Source organism: Pteropus vampyrus, unplaced genomic scaffold (assembly GCF_000151845.1).
Source record: "Pteropus vampyrus isolate Shadow unplaced genomic scaffold, Pvam_2.0 Scaffold3, whole genome shotgun sequence".
Classification (NCBI taxonomy): domain Eukaryota; kingdom Metazoa; phylum Chordata; class Mammalia; order Chiroptera; family Pteropodidae; genus Pteropus; species Pteropus vampyrus.
In genome coordinates, this window is record NW_011888784.1 from 15,763,837 (window position 1) to 15,783,549 (window position 19,713).

The window sequence follows — 19,713 nt, forward strand, 5'->3', positions numbered from 1 at the left end:
GTACAATGTATGGCAGTGGGTCAGGGTTCACAGGACTAAAGTTTAGATCCCAATTCTGAGACAAAACCTGCATGTCTTGATGCATGCCATTTCACAAGAGTCCTCCATTTTCTATTAGGGGTAATATTTGCTTTATTAATATCACAGGATCTATGTTAGGAACCAGTAAGATAATATAGTCACTTACAACAAATATTTATTGACCATCTCTGTGTGTCAGAATTATATGAAGTGCTGAGAATTTAGCAATGGACAAAACATAAAAGGGGGCTACACTATTAACATTGATATAGAGTCTGGTAGGGTAGGGACACAACACAAAATTTATAACTACAACTTACAGCAACCACTATGAATGGAAGGAGCCTCATTGGAGAGTATATATAGCAGTGGCACTGATTTATCCTGGCCATGGAGTAGCTAGAAATGCCTCTGAGAAGAGTGACTTAGATCCAGAAGATGAACAACAGTTCACAGGTGAAAAGAGGCACAAGAACACTTCAGGCACAGCATGTGCAAATGCCACTGTGCTTTGTAAACTGTTATGGTATAATGGGGAAATGTTTTGATGTTTAAACGATGTGTGCTTCATTTTTCAAAGCCTTTTACTTTTGCTGCCACGTCTTTTTTCAAGAAGAATTCGGAGCTTTCCAAATGACCTACCCTCAGGCTAAGCTTGGTGTAGAAAGAATAAAGAATCAATTGCTTGGATTTTGCTTGCTTAAGTAGCTATTTTAAAGTTAATAGCATAGATATACACTAAAACCATGGCTTTTACTGACTGGCAAGATCTAAACATAGAATAGAATTCTAAGAAATTGGATTTAAATAGGAGCAAAAGACTAGAGGTCTGAATGAATAAATTATAGAAAGGACAAAAATGCATAATTACATAAGAACTTTTTTTTCTTCCCAAAAGAACTTAACAATCCAACTATATGTGGGAAAGAGCAATTTAGAGAGATGAGTTGCAAGATTCTCTGGGAAATGCCTCCTGGCCTTGGCAAGGGCAGCAGGGTAATTGAAATAGTCTTGAAAGATAAAAGAACAGAATGAGCGTGGGCCTCATTACCCAGGGTGTAGTCCAGAAGACTGCAAACGTCACAGAGAAATGCCCTGTGTCCAACATGGCATCTGAAGAGTACAATAGAATACCATGAGGTACTTAGGTAACAGGCCAAAGTCAAGTCTCAGAAACACATACGCCACCAGCATGGGATGAGATGGCAGGAGGAAGCAGATAAGTTTGGTGAACTGGGAGATTCTCCATGATTGGGATGAAATGTCCGGGATCTATCACTTGGAAGCCCTGGCAGGGCCATGCTCATCAGCAAATTCAGCGAGGACAGACATCTGATGAGAAAGCCACTCTTCCTTAAAGGACAGTGAGGATAGAGTAAACTGGCCGCCTTTTCGTTCTCACTACCCTCCCAAGCTTCATAGGCCATTTTGTCACTGAGACTCCTAGTTTACAGGAGACTGAATAGTTATATAAAAACTGAATAGTCACTGAAAATGACTGAACTACCTTAATTTGGCATAAATTTCCCTCCCTAACCAGAAGTGAGACAAATAAACTGAATTCGATTAAAAAGAAAAATGCCCTTTTGTGTGCATTTTAGTTGGTGACCTGGTCAGTTTATACTAGTGCTATACAGAATGCAAATGTCAGTAACAGTCATCATTAAATTTGAGGCAGAGCGCAGAAGTTAACCTTCAGTTACCTTCAATTTATCATCCTGATGAATTTTCCTCCTTTTTTAATACCTCGTGGGAAACTAGAAAGCAGGTTCATTTTGTACCTATGTTCTTTTATAAGGGATCATTAAGCAATTTAGAAATCCTCCTCCAGATCAAGACAAATGTTTTGAAATTATGCTATATATTTTGACTCTACATGAATAATTATTGAATTACTGCTTTTCATATTAACTTGTTATATATACATAGTTCTGTGGAAGATGACTTATTTAAATGTTTAGTCTTCTATACTTACCTTTTTCAAATAAATTATTTGATTGTATGTAGCAAAAGAACACATTCTTACTTGTGGGAAATGGTTTGTTGAAGTAGTGGCATTGAGGGTGTGTGTCATTGTCTCATGGGAGTTGTTCTATATCCATGACATCTAGTGTCACCTGAGAATGATGCTGCTTCAAGACATCCTTTTAATTTGCCAATTCTCTTTATTAACAAAGGGCAAAAGTCATCATTCATATGAATGACTTAAATTGAGAAGAAGGAAATTAACTTCACCTGAGACATTTCACTTTCAATTAGAATCCAGTTCGTGTCCACCTAATGTGAGTTTCTGTGACCTGATCAATGCAGACATTCATTTCATTCTACCATAAAGAGAAAACATGTATTTATTGTCTCCATTACAAGTAAAATTATATATTCATTGCTCACATATTTAAATTTATACTGAAACATCTTGGCTTTAAGAAAGTACAAAAATATTTCAATTATCCAAGATTAGAAGAAATGACACAAATATACATTGAATCCTTTTTCATGAAAATCATTTTAAAATGAATAAGTAAATCTCTAGATTTAAAAACCTGTAAAGGTATTTTTAAGTGTAAAAAGAATAGAATATATTTTTTTGGTAGTTTGTGGTCGACATACTTAGAAAGTTAGTTTTATTATTTTGTTTTTTCAAAGACATGAGTAGATATTTGCTACTGTTTGCACTATTGCTTTGGAAGGTAGTATCCTGGAACACTTGGACACTGTTTTATGTCGAAAGAAGCAACAATGGAAAATAGTAAAATTATCAATTACTCTAATAACCACTAGAGGTCTACGGATATCAAATTTCTTCCAACGTCCTTCATTTCTACAATTATTTAAAATTAATGATTTCATATGAATTTAAATGAATTCCTTCTTTGTTATATGTATTTTTCCTTCTGCGGACTATAATTCAACTTAAAATAAGGGTCTTTGGCAGTTTGGGGTTTTTATTCTTGTGTGGTTGGTCTTTTTAGGTTTTTGTTTTTCCTCACAAGTTGTGTTTAAAACCATATAGTGACTATTAACTTAAGTGGTTAGTAGGCACTGGGTACTTTATTTTAATACACACGTAAATATGTGTGTGTATGTGTGTTTATGTGGTAGCATTAGTTAAAGAAATGTCTGTCTTGCTTTTTATTCAGTAGACTATATGAATTTTATTTGATTCTAAAGCAAGAATTTACTGCCGGGTGTTACATGTTTTCACATTGACTTGTGAATATACCTTCAGGGACTTTGCAGTGTTCATATAAATCAAACATAAGCAGAATTCTCCATTCAAGGACTGATGTCGTTATCAGTCACACTGCTAAAAATAGAAGCTTTCTATTTTGTTAGAAATAATAAATGTTACCAGCCACTATTTTTGTAGAAGATTTGGCTAAGGACTCTGGAAGTACTAAATGTTATTGTGCTACTCAATATGATTTGCCATTTTACATTCTTTTCGCTAAGAGAATGTAGTAATTGAGATCTGTGTGAAAGAATTAAGGAACCCGTCTTTGAACTCCGTGCTTAGGAGATGTTCAGTAAATATTGTTCAAGGGACTTTTCTGTCTTCCGTTAATGGAGCACAGGTGATATTTAAAGAGCTAAGACACACCCTGTAGTCTCAGAGTCCCCTGCATCTAAAGTAAGTACTTTGAAGAGTCCCAGCTTGCAAAGCTTAGGAGAAATGTCTCTTTCATCATTCTCTCATTCCAATCCAGCTCAGCCCCCTTCTCTTGTAAAGATGAAAAGTGAAATTAAAAATATGGTGTCATCTTGTTGGGAAAAGGAGGAGGGGAAATGTGTAAGTTTTGGTATTCCTTTTCCCATTGGCCAAAATAATTATGACTACATCTGTAATAAAGAAAACAATCTGAATGTAAGGATCAATGTATATCTACCTTATTATAGCATGCTTTGAATTCTTACTTTACCATTTTATTTTTAATATAAGAATCTTAGAATTATAGATTTCCAAGTGCTACCTTTTTTGTGCTATTGCTTTCATATTTTACTTCATAATTTATAAACTCTATGTTTATATTACTATTTTTACTTTTGATAGCCTGTTATAGAGAAAGATTAAAAATGATCTTTTATGTTTTCTATATATTTATAATTTTTCACTTTCAAGCTATGTTTTCACCTGGAATTATTTGCCTTTGTACTGAAGGATTTACTTTATCTTTTTGTTGTATAGAGTCTGCTAGTGACAAATTCTCCCAGCTGTTGTTTATTAGATCTATATTTGTTTTGCAATTTTCAAGGACTTTTTCACTGATTGTAGACTTTTAGGGTATGAGTATTTTTCTCTAAAACCCTTTAAAGATTGTTTTTTTGTGTTCTGGTTTGAACTGTTATGTGTAGTCAGCAGTCATTTTTGTTCTTCTGTATATTATGTGGAAATGAGTGAAGACCAACCAAAGGAGAACAGGTAAGGCTATTCGGAACTTGCTATAGCAAGTCAGCCACTTTCAGTTGTGTTTGTGAAAGACTCAGAGGTAGGCAGAAAGATAGGAAAGCTTTATAATGAAGAAAAGAAAAGGCTTTAGGTATGTTCTGATTGGAAGTAGTTGGCATGGGGAAGCTAGTGGTGGGCTTAGTAGACATGGGACACCTTATGCAATTAGGTAGGAGTGCGTAGGGCTTCCTCTGGTTGGTTCTAAATTGGATGTGGGGACAAAAATTAGGGAAGCTGTGAGTTATTAATCAAATCTTGGCCATTTTGGACCAATTGTGACAGGAGTTATTGTTCAACTTTGTAGGCTGGGTACTAGAGATAGTTGTCTGACTTCCTATAAGTCTGACTTATAGAAAGAAGCTGATTTCCTGGTTTAGTTACTATGGAAAAGGGGCTAGTTTCCGGGGATGGTTGCTGCAGATTGTGGGTCAGAGTTCTGTTTTTGTATTTTGTCTGACCATTGCATATTTGTATATTCATTCTTTATTGATATATTTTGTCTCTGTCTTCTTTTAACATCTTCTTTTATCTGTGGTTTTCAGCCATTTGCCTATGATGTGCCAAGGTTTTGCGTGTGTATGTGTGCGCGCGTGTGCGCTTGTGTGTGTGTGTGTGTGTGTAAAATCTGTTTACATACAGTTTGTAGAGTTTGTTAGCTGTGAGTTGAGATTTTTCATTGCTTTCTTCATTTTTTCAGACTTTTTTCCTCCAAGAAATTTTAGTCCCATTTACTCTCTTTCCTTTTGAGATTCCAGTTGCATAACTGCATGTATATTAACTGACATTATATCACAAATTACTGAGAGTCATTTTTTAACAATCTTTTTCTCTCTGTGCTTTAATTTAATTTCTTTTCACTTGGCTTCAAATTCACTTATTCTTTCTTTAGCTATGTCCAATCTTCTGTGAAACTCACTCAATGAACTTTAATTTCTGACACTATTCTCCAATTTCATAATTTCCATTTGGTACTTTTTTAGAGCTTCCAGTCTGCTACTGAAATATGCTAGTATTTTATCCAGTATACTATTTTTTTGCTATAAATCATTTAACATATTAATAATGATTATCTTAAAACCCAGATATGCTCATTTTGATAATTGGATTAGATACAGATCTTCTGTTTACTTGCTTTCCCTTATTATGGCTAATAATAATGATAAAGACAAACTACAGAAATTTATATAATGATTGATTTATATCATAATTATTGAATTATATGTTACAATTCTACTACTGTTAATAATATTACATATTTTACATTTTAAAATTTTCAAAGGGCTATATTTCTGTACTTTTCTAAAGTATTTAACTATTATCTTTCATTATCTCCTGTGAGACTTCAGTGCTTTTTCTTCTTTTGTTCTTTCACAGGAATCTTCATGTTACTTATTAATATTTTAGGCTTTAATATTTGACATTTATTTTAATTCCTCATTTCTTCTTTTGCCCGTTTTTCTTACCTCACCCAATCTTGTCCTTGCTTCACTTCTTCCATGTCTCTGCTTTATCTTTTTTCCTTTTGTGATAGACAGTGTCTTTTCTGGTGTATATTATTCTAAATAATACACAATTAGTGTCTTGGTAATTGAAGCAAGAGTTAGTTACTAATGACATATCTAGAAGAGTTGTAGTAACTATGATAAATAATGTTAACTAAAGAAAACAACAAATTTATCCTCCCTAAGCCAACTGTATAATCAACTCAACAGTGAAACTGTAGCAGTGCTGAATATGTGCCTCAAAAGAAAGTGTTTAGCCAGACCACTGGTTGACTTTCTTGTGGGAGTATTTTAATGCCCTTGTTCACCATCCCATGAGGTCATCTCATATAATAATATTCTTCCAAAGAGTTCTTGAGCTGCCTCCACTTAGAACCACTGTAATGAACAATATAAGAGACTAGGAGAGCTCTTTTCTCCTCGGACAGCTAAGCCTACAGGATTAGAATGTTGGTAATAACACCTCATTTTCTTCTTTTGCCCATTTTTCTTATCCACTATATCTTGAAGAGCACCATTAAGATAATGCTTATTATCTTAATGTTATTTAAATTATTATATGTAGGATTAGTGTTTATTCATTTACTGAACAAATTTCCAGTAAACATTTTTAAAATATTTATTGTGAACTAGTGACTAAATACATGTATATTCTCCTTGTTCTTAATTATCATCTCTCTGACATTTTTATACTTTATAATACATGTAAGTGACTGCTACATGATAATATAAAGCTGTTTTCTTTTATAAGACATCTTAGGGTTTCTTTCTGTTTGAAACTCGGGCCACTGAGAGCATGTCAGCCTTATAAATTCCACTAAGTTAACTTGAAGTTTTGTTTTCTGAAATAAAAATACTGAATCTTGAGAAATACTTTTGCAATTTGGAATAAATCACACAGTAAGGCAGAATGTGATATCTTTCTGCATCTACCTAGGACCTGTATTCTGAAGAGGTCAGGGTGTTTCATATACATTATTACATTTCCATCTGGATTTTCCCTCTGCAGTAATTGCCAAAATACAGAGAAGTAAAATTTCTTGTCTCAGGTCATGTAGTCTTCCTCCTTAGACACCAACTACATACTTTCTCTAAGTCCTGGTTTTCTCTACAGTATAGCTCACAAAGATGTCCATTTCCTCTTAAAATAATGAATTAATTCAACTAACAAATATTGTGCATCTGTTGTTCTAGGCACTTGAGACAAATCAGTAAACCAAATAGGAAAAAAATCTCTTGCCTTGCCCTCTGGGCACTTATATTTTAATGGGAGGAAGGAGTGGTATGGAAGAGACCATAAATTAGTAACACATAGTATTTTGATGAGGGAAAAAAAACAAAAGAAAAATAAAATAGTGAGGGGAGGGGGAAGTTAAGCAGTAGGGGTGGGGATATGTAAATAAGTTAATCCAATTGATATAGAAATTGGATTAATTTAAGTTCCCAAATATGTAGGGCAATATCTCTAAAAATTAGTTCAAAATTTAAAGTTTAAAAACAGGGAGTTTTGAGGTTTTTCTATATTGAAATTGAGGAGAGCTGAATTTATTAATTGAACTTAGTAAACATTTATTGAGAGCCATCCTGTACAAAGCGCCACTCTAGTGGTTGTGAGTACAAGAGTGGATGTGATGTGAGTTCTACTCTCACGCTCTTCAGTGACTGCAGGACACGCTATTCTGGTTAACTACCCCTGTGTAAAAATACCACCTCAAAGCACAGTCCTTTAAAACAATAACCATTTTATCTCACAGTTCTGCAAGTTAACAGAGCTTAGCTGGTAGTGCTTCTGTTTCTCCCATTGTTTGCTAGAACTGCAGTCCTTTGAGGGCTTCTTGGTCTGGACCATCAGAGGTGGCTCATTCACATGCTTGGGGTAGGCTGGAAGGCTCATCTCAGCTAGGACATTGGGACACAGGGACACTGGGACACTGAGACAGACAAGCCTGTTTCTTTCACTCTATCAGGGCTTCTTCTCTGTGTGGCCTCTCTTTACAGTTCTGCACATGGTTTCTGCACATGTTTTTTTCCAATAGGTAGTGACACTTCTTAACCTGGAGGCTCAGGAGCCCACAAAGTACGGAAGTAGAAGCTGCCAGACCTACTTAACAGTTAGGTCCAGAACTTCCACAGGGTCACTTCCTCTTCATTCTTCTGATTAAAGTGAGTCCCAGACAAGCTCAGATTCAGGGAGAGTATTTCACAAGGGGAAAAGTGTGGGAAGCACATATCACTCAAGGCTTTTTTTGACGACTAACAATTCCAGGAGACAGTGCTTATGATATGCACAGGGTACTGTGGACACACTGACAAAAGGCATCCGTCCATCTGGAGGCACTGAGGAGAGTCTTCCAAGAACAAGAGGATGCTGAGCTAGACCTTAAAGGAAAAATCAGAATTAGCCAGTGAATGAGAAGCAGAAGGATATGCCAGGCAATGAGAAGGCGGCAGGGTGGGGAGCGAGACACAGAGAGAGAGAGAGAGACAGAGAGAGAGAGAGAGAGAGAGACAGAGACAGAGACAGAGACAGAGACAGAGACAGAGATAGAGAGAGTGAGTAAGAGAAAAGGACATTATATGTGACATGGTGTCAGAGGGAAGGTCTGATGTGTTCTGAGAACTTCCAGTTATTTAATATGAAAATAAAATACAGACTCCTGGTAAATGCTGAGAAAGAAGGTTGAAGAGGAAGACAGAGCTTTGAACCAGGGGCACTTTATAAAATGAGGACAATACTCTATCTCAGAGAGATGCTGTGAAGATTAAATTCTATCAAATATCTGGCATATATATGCTAGGGGTGTGTGTGTGTTATGTGTGTTCTAAATATAATAGGTGATTTCTAACACTCGTTTTGCCATGGTAAAGTATTTGAACATTACCCCGACGTTGATAGAAAGCCAAATATTCTGAGAGAATCACTTTGCTATGTAGCATTTACAAATAGAGAATATTGTGTATTTTATTATTATTTATGGATTGTATGTCACACATCCCTTATATAAATGAAATTTATAATATATGCACACAGTTTTTGGAGAACTGGTTGTTAAACATTTATCAGCGTATCAAAGATATTGTTATTTTTCTGTTTCTTATATATTTCTAACACACTTTTCTCTACTTTTCATGTGCTTAATTCAGCGTTTCAACCTGAATATTCTCTACTGATTTATATTCCAATTTATTAATACTTTTACTTGTATCTCCAACTATTATCCACTGTAAAGACCAATTATTAAATGCCTAATTTTAATTATCTCATATTTAAAATTCTTGAATTTCCTTAGATTCCCTTTTATTCCTGTTTGGTGGTATTCCCACCTGTTTTCATCTATCCTCTTTAACATAATAATACAATTATTTCAAATCTGTTTCTGATAGCTTCAACAACTGGTTAGCTCTGTATCTCTATTGTCTGTTTTTTTTATAATCAATTTTTTATCTTGATCCTGTTTCTTGGTATGCCTTGTAAGTTTTCAATTAAATTATGGAGATTGTGTATGAAAAATAATAGAGGGTCTCAGGAATGTTATCTGGTTGTGGTTTCACTTCTCTGCTACTGCCCTTTCTCTGAGATCTTGACTCACATCCTGGCTACCTTTTTCAACCTGAAATCCATTTTTTTTTCTTTATAGCATTGTGAGATTTCCAAAAGTTCTACTCCCTTCTCTGCCTGTTAGCAATGTATACTGACATTCTTGGTCTCTCTCCACCTGCAAATCAGCATTTGTCCTGAGGGAAAAGCTGCTTAAAGAAAGTTGGCTCACAGTTCTCTGATTTCCTTCTCTCAGGGATCTTGAGCTCTCAAATCCTGGTTGCCTGTTATCTGTCTGAAGCCCTTAAACAGATTTCAGGCATACATTTTTAAAAATTAGCTTTTCTGGTTATTCTCAGTGGTGGTATTGGCCTGCTCCAATCTGTTCCATTATGGCTGCATCTATTGCTCCTTTGATGATTTCATATGCCTACCTCCCTGTACCATGACAGAGTTCTCTCCTAGATACTCTATTAACATGCTGTCTAACTTATTTCACTTAGCATGATAATCTCCAGATCCATCCATGTTGTTGCAAATGGCAGTATTTCATCTTTTCGTATGGCTGAGTAATATTCCAAAAAATTTAAACCATCTGGAATTTATTTTGTTATACAAAGCAAAATGAAATTATAATTATACTTCCTTAGTTATTTTTTGTATTAGGAAAATAAGACAGTAGTAATCAAAGTAAGGGAAAAATATTTTTGTAGTTCCACAAATATTCTTTCAGTTGCTGGAATAACATGTTATTAATTGACTACAACATTTTTGAATATTAGAAGCTCATGATAATTAGTAAAGAGATTTACATTTCTTTAGACAAGTTGTAATATTTTTAGAGGTTATATATTCACCTCGTTGTATTAGGTATTCTATTAATATAGATGATGTAAAAAAATACTATATGATATGAAAACAAGAACTTACATATTGAGTTTTAAATTTCTTAGTTGGAATTTGACTACTCCCTCTGTGAAGCCTTCCCAGATTCCTTAGGGAAGAGTTAGCTATTCTGTTCACACAGGCCCGTGACTCCTTTTTTTTTTTTTGGTTCTTTTATAGCCATTATCAACTTGTTTTCTGTATATGTGCTTAAAATTTCATCTCTTTCTATCATACTTCTGTTTTCCAAATCTGGCTTTATTTTCCTTTCCAGTAGTTATACACATACTCATGTTTCACATACACTAGAGGTAAACTTGTCCAGAGACGGCATTTCTCTCTGTTTGGTTTACTGTTATATCTCCTGTACTTCACACTGTGCCTGGCACATAGAGTATGTGTTGAATAAATGTCTTCTTCCTCCATTAGACTGTGAACTCACTGAAGTCAGCGACAGTGATCTAAGTCTTAGTATCCTAGCACCTAGCATAATATCTAAAGGGATTATGCCAGTCATATTCAAAGATGATCATACTTATTGTAATGTTCAGCAAATAATTCTTAAAATAGAATTAGTATGCAAGAGGACTACATATTTAAAATTTATTTCATTCATTCCTTGAATACATGTTTATTTATTGAACTTTAAAAACCCATAATAGTTTTACAGACATTTATATTTCTCTTCTGATATATTTTAGTATTCTTAGATATTACATATTCCCTTTGCTTTATTGGATATTAAAATCACATAAATGATATGAAAAATATTTTTATAAATTTTTGAGTCTATATCCTATAGCAGACATGTTACGAACAGCAGAAACAAAGATGAATAACATATAATCTCTGTCTTCAAAACCCTAAATAATACCTAACATTTTCTATGTGCTAGGCACTGATATGAGAACTTTATATATGTTTACTCCGTGAATTTGTATAAGATTTCTATGAAATAAATATTATTATTTTTCCATTTTAAAAGTGAGGAAACTGAGGCACAGAGAGATTAGTAATGTAGTTTTCTCTGTATTTAGTGTCCAGCTAAAGTCTAGAGACTGTACCTAAGCCTGTCTACGAATAGGTGGTTTCTTGGAAAATGGCTCTTGACCCACCCGTCGCTCCCCTTGCCATGGGCCCCAGTATCTCAGCCTCTTTCCCCAGAACTGCCTTGGGGTTTAGCTTCAAAACTGGTTTTGAGAAAAAAGCTCTTCCTCCCCACTCTCCCTGATCATATTTCTTCCAAGACAAATATATTATTGTAGTTTAACAGTTATACTGATTATTATGTTGAAAAATTAGGGGTTCATGAAAATAATACATGGGAGATAATAATAAGACTCTTAAACTTCTAACAATAGTGATTTCTAGCATGTAGATAACCTTAGTTGGTTATAACTCGCTTTCAGAATTTAAATCTAAATTGTGGCACTCTCAGCATAACCTACTTAAAAAACTTAAAAAAAAAAAGTAATACTGTCTTTGAGGGAGAGGAGGGCTGGAAAATTTATAATATGACTGATGTTCAGGTAGTTACTCTTAAAGGATTAGCAGATGGTAAACATTAGCTATTAGAGCAGGAAATTATTTCTTTAACATTTTTTTTTTTAGCTAAGAGGTTCTTCAGAAATAAGTAATTCTGGTTGGTTGATTTTGAAAGTAAACCATATGTTGTTTACATGTTTTGGCATTTATCCCATTTCCCTGAAGATGAGAGTGAAAAATGGAGGAAAAAAAAAAAAAAGCCTTTTACTAATTAGATAATAATGAACATAATGAAAACAGTTGCCGCAACTTTTTGAATTACAAGAACGTATCTTCAGAACAAGCTCTGGGAATAGGATCATGAGGGAAAAATGTTCTGCTTATACCTATTAGGTGAGTACATATGTGTCCTGGAAATATATACCAAGGCATGCATTAAACAAATTTAACTGTTATTTTTTACTACAATAGAAATTAAAAACACAATCCAAATGAGTTTTAAAATGCCCTGTCCTTTTTATATGAATTACTACATATAAATACATGCATTATTTGCAATATTGGCATTGTAGTTCATATCTTAAGGCTTTTCACAAACATTTGGATGATAAACAAGAAGTAACTAAAGGTAGCCCAGTGATTTTCCTAGGAGGCCCATAGGACAATGAATCTAAGCTGTAGATCCCCTCACGTGTGAGTGATAGCAGCATCCATAAAGTCCTGTTCTCTTTCTGTACTCAAAACAGTAGATGTAGGTGATGCAGATTATGTTGCTTCAGCCACAAAGGAGAGTAATTACAGCCGAGTGTGGGGGAAGGGTGGCGTGTAGTAAGAGTGCTCCAGACATAAAGGATTGAGAAATGGAAAGGATAGTGGGGAAATCAAGGTGTGAAAAAAGACAGTTTGGATGACTCCCTGGGTGGAAACCAAGGTGGTATAGTAAACTGAACCTCTGCTGCTGAGAGGGGAAAACTTTTCAGTCCCCACGTGTATCGTTTTCTTCTAATGAAAGGGATGGACTGAAGAAAAATAAATGTTCAAAACAGCACACAGTTAAGACTATTCAAATGCTCTATCAACTGCTTAAAATGTATAATAATGTATGTGTTAATGATTTTCCAAAAAATGTAACTGCTGTATTTGCAAATATATATAACCTGCCCTCATACAATATGACCTGATACTAAATCTCTTCTGCTGTTGCATAGGCACTTAAATTCCACTGATGATTATTTTTCTAAATGATTAACACTTATTGTGATTATTCTCTGGCTAATACATGAATGCAAAATGTGGCTGCAAGGATTTGCTTTTGTTAGCATATCCCCTCCCCCACCCCAAGCCTCAAGGCTCCAGACGATGATGCTGGAGAGAGAAAATGGATGTGTGTGTGTGTGTGTGTGTGTATGTGTGTGTGTGTGTGTGTGTATGTGTGTGTTTGTGTGTGTTCGCATATCTAACCTTCAAGTTGATACTATGGTGATGATATATAAGCAAACAAAAAAGATAGAGCTCTCTCTTTGACGATACTGTTTTTAACAATATCATTTTAGAAAAAACTTCGAGTAAGCAGAATGCTTTAAATTTAAATGATGGTAGTGTTTTTTAAGCAGCTATACAACTGGAATTTACTAGAGCTGAGAATGATACTTTTATTAAATAATTCTGTGATCTTCCAGCCATGTTCTTACCCAGTGATATCCCTGTAGCAAAATGCATAGATAATCAACAACCCAGCCTGTCAGTAAACTTGTTGAGGGATTAAATCCTAAAGGAAAGAGCCCATCGCCCTGGAGGAAAACTGAGTGCATGTTTCTCTGAGTCTTTGAAGGCTCATCTCCTCAGTCCCACTGCTAGAATGTGCTCTGTTGTCATAGCAACACCATCTCCTGCTTCATACAGGAAAGATTAGCTCTTACTGTGCAAAGGAGAGAATTTAGGGGAAGTCAGACTAATCCCTGGGTGCACTTGGAGAGAAAGGTTGGACCTCGCCTGAGGGATGCTGTCTCTGCAATGATAGAATTGGCCTTCCACAGACACTGGTATTTAAGTTGAAGAGCAGAATTCACAGTAAGTGTCAGTTCCTCCAGAGTAGAATATTGATGAATGAGGTTTGTCTAAGTCTTGTTGAAAACTGTCCCATGCAGCAGTAGAATGACAGCAGGGGACTCCGCTAAGACTGCCAATGTTTTCCTAGTTTAGGTGGCATTTAAAGGGGTGACCACATCAGAAACTTGAGGAAAAATTTTAGATACTTTTGAAACATCCATTAGAATCTTGGGAGCATGTCAAAATTAGATAAGCCCCCCAAAATATTATATGCTTCTGCACTTGATTTATTTACCCTAGATTTTCATGCCTTTAAATTTAAAATTTCATAAAGCAAAAAAATCATGAAAAAATCCGTATGTCTAAAAAGGTGTGTTTTTTCCAACACCAAAAGTGATGAGATTTCATTTTAGGATTGCAAATGTTCTTTTTCAATTATGTATACATTTTTTTGAAAATCCTTTTAGAAGTATACAAGTGGTGTAGTTCTTTTACAGTAGTTATGATAAAAAGGTATTCTTTGGGGAAGATTTATTTAGCTCTCTATTTGGTGCTGCTGCTCCAATTTGTCAGTATAAAGCAATGTAATGTGTAAATTTTCCAGGATTTTCTGTTGCTTGCCTCAAATGGATTTTGTTCTGGGGGGAGCTGTCTATGTGGGTTTGTTTAGTTTTTCCCCCCTTGGTTTGTATTTGTACAATTTTCCACAATTACTAAAGATTCAATATATTTTAGCTTAATAGCTGAGAAATCTTGTTATGGATTTGAAAATTTGATATTGACAGCTATTATGGAGATGTCTAGTCTTTTAAAAACTTAATTACTTCAAAGTATACTTTCATCCACATCCAAAAATAATAAAAAAACTTTTTCAAGAATATACAGATTTTACATACTATATTACTAATATGTAAACTGTATGGTTTTGACTATCAATGTGTATTACCTTGAAAGTATTTTTTTTCAATTTAAAGTATTCCTAGTAAAAATTGTATTATGCTGCATTCATTATGTTTTTCAATTGTTTTGATCATGGCCATATTTTTATAATGTATGTTTAGAAACTGGGTTTTGTTTCTCATGTACCAAATCCTAGGCTTCTATTGTACTACCACACTACAATCAGTATTGCAGTCTATGCTAAATATAGTCATTATCATAAAAAATATTTAATTGCCATTTGAAGTGTGCTGCTTTTATTTATCAGAATGGGAGAGATTTGGGTGTTGCTATAAAAGCAGAGACAGATCACACATACATACTCCTTTTCTCTAAAACTTAATGCTAGAATAGACCATAGGTCTTAGACTTGAAGGAACAATCATGTTAAAAGGCTACATAAAATTATTCTCTTGTATGTGAGCAAATACAAAACTATAAGGGTCATACTTGGCTTAATAGCATTCAGGTTGTAACTATGCAGAAGCCCGATGCTCTTAAGAAAATGGAGACAAAGCAGGAAGTCAGGAGCCCCTTTCAGTAAATGATTGCTAATTATTTCGACAATCTCTTTTCAGTGATGACTATCAATAGTTCAGGATAGATCCTTAAAAATCACAAAGAGAAAGAACAAATCTGCTGTTTCTCCTCAATCCCCCACTTCCCCTGCCGAAAACAATCTAGGGTAACTTATTTGTCTTCATTGATCTTGGGCAAAAATGAGGAAACCGATGACCTTATGCTGAAAAGAGAGAAACTTAGGGTTCACTATCGGATGCTAAGCTCAGAATTAATAAAATAGAACTGGGAAAGAAGATGGATGGCTAACAAAAATGGGCACCATTTATTGAGATAACAGAATAAAGCATATATAAATTACTGAATAATAATTGAAAAATAGTTGTCAAGAATTTAGCCCATTCACTACCTTAACCAAAGTTTTTCTAGAGGTATTCTTAATCAGTTTTAAAAAACAAAACAAAAAATTGTTATATTAGTTTGAATTTTCCATTTCCCATCTTCGGTGCTTATTTCTTTTGGAAATAAAGTGGCGATTGAACTGGAGTCATATGCTCCAATGTAAATTGAAGACTGGTGGAGATTTGGTATCTCCCCAGGGCAAGTTTGATTTGGGGCCCCTACTATTCTGTCAAGGTCTTGCTGAGAGAGGAACAGATCCTCCTCCAAAGCCTAATTATTTCTCAAAAGGCATCCATCCCTTCATGAATCTTTGAAAAAAACAAGTTGCTCCATTTTTGAACTGGTCTCAGAGGTTTGAGATGTCACTGGGAAAATCCAAAAGTCAGTTTAAGATTAAAAATTTTTAGGACATTAAGTTCTATTGAAAGCTCTGCTGGGATTAGTAGGTGATCTGAAAATGGTCTGAGATCTTGCATGGAAAAATGGAGTACTGAAAAAAGAAAAGAAGAAATAATGGCACAGGAAAATTACAGTAGAAACTTTTGCTAAGGGACATGACCACAGGGGAAGCCTTAGTATCTGATTTTACAATAGTCAGTTTTCATGTAATCTGAGAATAGCTTCTAAAACTACCCAGTACAGTCGATGGTTGACATGTGTATTACAGTAAATATTGAAAATAAAAATCTTCGGCACATGAGGTTATCCTATGATATGAACACTTTTTGTATTTGCTTTTAAAAATCAAATTAAGGTTCAATATGTTTATGCATGTAAAATTCAATTCTATGACCCATTGTTAAGTTAGAAAGGCCACTCTAGAAAACTGTGATTTAGCAATAATTCCTCTTTTCTATTTTAAATTGTGGGATTTATGCCGATGTGAAAAGCTTCTCTTTATATTGTCTAAGTTTGATTCTATATGTCTCAGGACAAATATGTAAGATGCTAGGTTTATCCGTTTCCTTAGGGTTGCACATAAGGAAATGGGTAGCATCATAAATGGGGACGATAGCTAGAGCAATTGTTGAAGTTAGGGTCTAAAAAGGCCAGAATGTCAGTCTGGGCTGCATACTTTTGATGACAAACTTTTGAAGGTAGACGGGAGTGTCAGTGATCATTTGTGAACGAGGAGTGAGAAATAGGAGCAAGTGCTTTGTACCCTACCAATGTGGAATGGGATGAATAGAGGGTATGGACGATAGGGGAGGTGCTTAGGACTGAGAGCCTAAACTAGCATAAAAGCACTGATATCAAAAGTAGGGAATAGTCTACGGCCATGCTACCCTGAACAAGCCCGATCCCATCTGATCTCAGAAGCTAAGCAGGGTCAGGCCTGGTTAGTACTTGGATGAGAGACCACCTAGGAAGACCAGGTGCTGTGGCATAAAAAATACAAAAATAAGGGATTGTAAGCTGACAAGTTCCTTGCAATCTGTCAACCAAGGGTTGCCTCGCCTAAAAAAAAGTAGGAAATAGATAAGAAAGAAATCATAGACATACAATCTATGGAATTTCATGTATTAATTAATCTAACCAAGGTTTATTTGACTTCTGCCAAGTGGCAGGTGACAAGACAGATGATAAGAATTATAGAACAAAATGTTAAAGTTCAGGCATTCAAAAACACTTAGTCTGGTGGAAATGACTGATAGAAAAATCAAAATATCTTGTAATAAGCAGTGTGACAAAGCAAATACAGAAGACAGACTTGTCCAAGGATTGGGTAGTATTAAAATACCTTCAAACCTGGAAACCCATGGGTGCTACTACTAACCCATGGGTCCCATAGGGAGAGTCAGTAGGAAGAGGGGCTTTGTGGGGAGAGCAGTAATGATAATAGAGGCAGCAATAAATTTGATCTTAGACATCTTGTTTGATCTTTAAGCCTTAAAAAACAAATACTGCATTTAATTATATCTAACTTACCCATAATGTAGTTTATTTTAGGTCACATTATCACATGAAATTTCATAGCATCTTTGGCATTTGTTTTACTGTTCTCCCTATTTTGTTTCCTCTTTAATTTTTGTGTATGGCAATTAGGATATGTGAAAACTTGACATGATATTTCCTTTTAAAGTACAGCTTTTTAGTATGATCAAAAAAGTTTATCATTCATTACTGGAGTCTGACAATTTTAAAATTTAATATTTTTTAACAAGGTAACTTTTGTATTCTGTTCTTGGCATTAATATATGATAAAAATAAATTTAATACATAGGAAAAAAGTACCTATTCAGCTGAATTTTGAGAAAATTACTTTTGTAGGACTTATTTGATTAGCTAGGGCAGAAGTATTTTATTGTCTTTTTATGTGGCTAACTGGCATAACTTTCTGTCAGTGTAGACCTGAAATAATAATAATTATAATAGTTACAATAACAACCTCAACAATTAACATTTTATGGCTCTTTACAGTTTATAGTTGCTGCCAAAAAAGATCCTTCTGTACCTATAGAGAAGAAAGAAAACACAATTTATTATAGAATAAGGATATAAGGTGTCATAAAAGTGGCCACAAATTCTGGAAACAATCTCACACATGCAGTAAAGTAGAATAAAGAACAATGACTTCTCTAGCGCCTTGAGAGATAAACAGATGCACCTGTGATTATCTCCTATTTATCTTGTGAAAGAAACCCCTGAGCTAAATGTAGAGGCAGGCATTTAGAGTTTGAAGGGTCAGAAGTTCTAGTCTCACACGGAAAATCAAAAGGTCAGTCCTCTTATTACACCTTTATGCTTTCAAAAAGACACCCCAAAGAAGGGATGGTCGGGAGGCAGCTGCCTCTCTCCTCAAAGAAAATTCATCCTTTAGTCTTATATAATGCCCCCTTTTATACACATTATCTTATTTAATTATCACAATACTGCCAGCCACATATAATTACTATTATGTTTCTGTTTTAGAAATGAGGAAACTGAAGCTTAGAAAGGTCAAGGAATATTTTTAAAGTCATAAAACTAATAGCAGGGCATTATTTCAGCTCACTCTGCATCTCACATTCTCATTTCTTAAATGAGGCATTGTAGAAACTCATTTTTTGGATACTACATGGAGAGGTAATGATAAGGAAACAATCATTTTTGTTCTTGCCTTGGGTATCTATATATATATGTGCCCTGTGTTATAAATAAGCAGGCCATTGGAAACAGTCTGGACCAATTTTTCTAATAACTATTTCATGGAATTGTTTTGGGAATTAAAGGTAATAACTAATATGAAGAAACTTGTACTGCTCTAGGTACTTAATAAATGATAGCAGCCATTTACTATCACAGAAACGTATTCTACTCCAGGAAGAGGAAAATGATGAAGACAATTGGAGCTTTCACAGAAAGAATGCTATTCTGAGATTCAAAAGATTATTCATCCATCTATTCATTTACTCATTCATTCATCATACATTTAAAACCCTTACTCTGGGCCTCCTTCTGCATAGGCACACTACAGGAAAAATGAAGAAAACCAGAGGCTGCCTCTCCCTTCAAAGATAATACTAAACCCTTCCTTCCTGTGGACCAGGTATGGCGCTAGTTGCTCTGCAAACATTAACTCATTATAATCATATCTACTGTTCTGTAATGTATATTCTATACCTGCCCCTGTTGTATGAGAGATATGTCCAAATCACTCAACTTGTAAGTGACGGACCTAGGCTTGAATCTAAGTTTTTCTGACTGCGGAACCCATCCTCTTAACCACAATGTTATTCCGCCTATTGCACAAGTGTGAAAAGTGCTATGCCAAAAATTAGTACAAGATACAGTACTGACAGAAAGGAAAGTGTGGAGACGCTGTGGGATGGTCATTTAGGAAGGCCTTAGCAGATATAATTTTTCTGTGTAATAACTATTTCATAGAATTGTTTTGGGAATTAAAGGAGATAGCTAATACAAAGAAACTTGTACTGTACCAGGTG

The 19,713-nt window shown here is 34.9% G+C and overlaps 1 protein-coding gene and 1 pseudogene across 7 annotated transcripts in view; both read left to right on the forward strand.

Annotated features, from left to right (window-relative positions):
• Nucleotides 1-19,713, forward strand: part of NOL4 (nucleolar protein 4) — a 279,961-nt gene that overhangs the window by 116,458 nt on the left and 143,790 nt on the right. For 2 of the 7 annotated variants that reach the window (XM_011361805.1, XM_023530939.1), the window contains exon 1: nt 13,775-13,948. The exons of the other annotated variants lie outside the window; for them this stretch is intronic. The gene's annotated coding sequence lies outside the window, so the exon portion shown is untranslated. Of the gene's footprint in view, nt 1-13,774; nt 13,949-19,713 lie in introns of those variants that run through there. 7 annotated transcript variants of the gene reach the window in all.
• On the forward strand, nt 17,057-17,175 carry LOC111741823 (annotated as a pseudogene).